This window comes from Rana temporaria, chromosome 4 (genome assembly GCF_905171775.1).
Source record: "Rana temporaria chromosome 4, aRanTem1.1, whole genome shotgun sequence".
NCBI classification, from domain to species: Eukaryota; Metazoa; Chordata; class Amphibia; order Anura; family Ranidae; genus Rana; species Rana temporaria.
Window position 1 is genome coordinate 36,748,504 of NC_053492.1, and position 1,070 is coordinate 36,749,573.

Genomic DNA, 1,070 nt, shown 5'->3' on the forward strand with positions numbered 1-1,070 from the left:
GGGATGGTGTTGCGTCTATGAGCATTTCCTCAGGTTTCCAGAGCAGAGTCTCCTCAGGCCACAAGCCTAAAGTTTAGAACGTATGGTACTATGTTTTTCACCAATACTGAAAAGTAATATTTTTAATATCTGAATTTAAAATTGCCTTTCTATGGGCATTTGTCAGTCTGTTCTTTAGTCATTATTCAAACACTTTGGAAGACTTTCCTCCACCACAAGATGTGTGCTTAGATTTTCACTTTATATTTAGTGTGACTTCAATGGAAGTTTTTTCCTACAACCTCTTCAGCCTACACACCACCTCTACAGTCCACATTTGTAGGTAGTCGTGGCCGAGTGGTTAAGGCGATGGACTAGAAATCCATTGGGGTCTCCCCGCGCAGGTTCAAATCCTGCCGACTACGGTCTGCTTTTGTCATTTTCAATCATGTCTTGTATTTTTTTGAATTCTCCTGAGTAAATTGGCACAAAGCTCACTGTTACCTCCATTCACAAAACAACGTAACCTTTTCCATGCAGCACAGGTGCACCTAAACTGTATGTAGTTGTGGCTGAGTGGTTAAGGCGATGGCCTCGAAATCCATTAGGGTCTTCCTGTGCAGCTTCAAATCCTACCAACTACAGTATGTTCTTGGATAGTTTCACAAAGGTCTGACATGATGAATTCAGCAGGCGCATCTTTAAACTACTAATCTTCACGTGTGGCTTTCTCTCCAGCATTGACGTAACCAAATCTAATGAGAATGGTAGTTAAAGGCCAGCAGTGTATTAGATGTTCTGACGCTGTACATATACAGCTATGAAACTGGAGGGCCTAAACAGAGGAAGTGCAAAGCAATTTTTCAGGTAGACTTCAATAGCTAACGTTTTCCGCCTACTTCTAAGGCACATTTTTAGATTTTCCTATAAAATAGAGTTTTGAACTTAGATCTACTTTATCGGTCTACTTCAAATTTGTACTTATTTATAGAAAGTCTCTCTAGTTGGTATATCCCATGGGTTGTTGGAGGTATCGTGGTGAAATAGTTGCCTTCCGAACAATAGAAAATAATTTGATCTCTCCCCAACAC

The 1,070-nt window shown here is 40.4% G+C and overlaps 1 non-coding gene across 1 annotated transcript; it reads left to right on the forward strand.

Moving 5' to 3' along the window:
- The first annotated feature begins 322 nt into the window (after positions 1 to 322).
- On the forward strand, positions 323 to 404 carry TRNAS-AGA. Its single transcript has one exon. It is a non-coding gene; the product is annotated as a tRNA-Ser (tRNA).
- Positions 405 to 1,070: the final 666 nt, after the last annotated feature.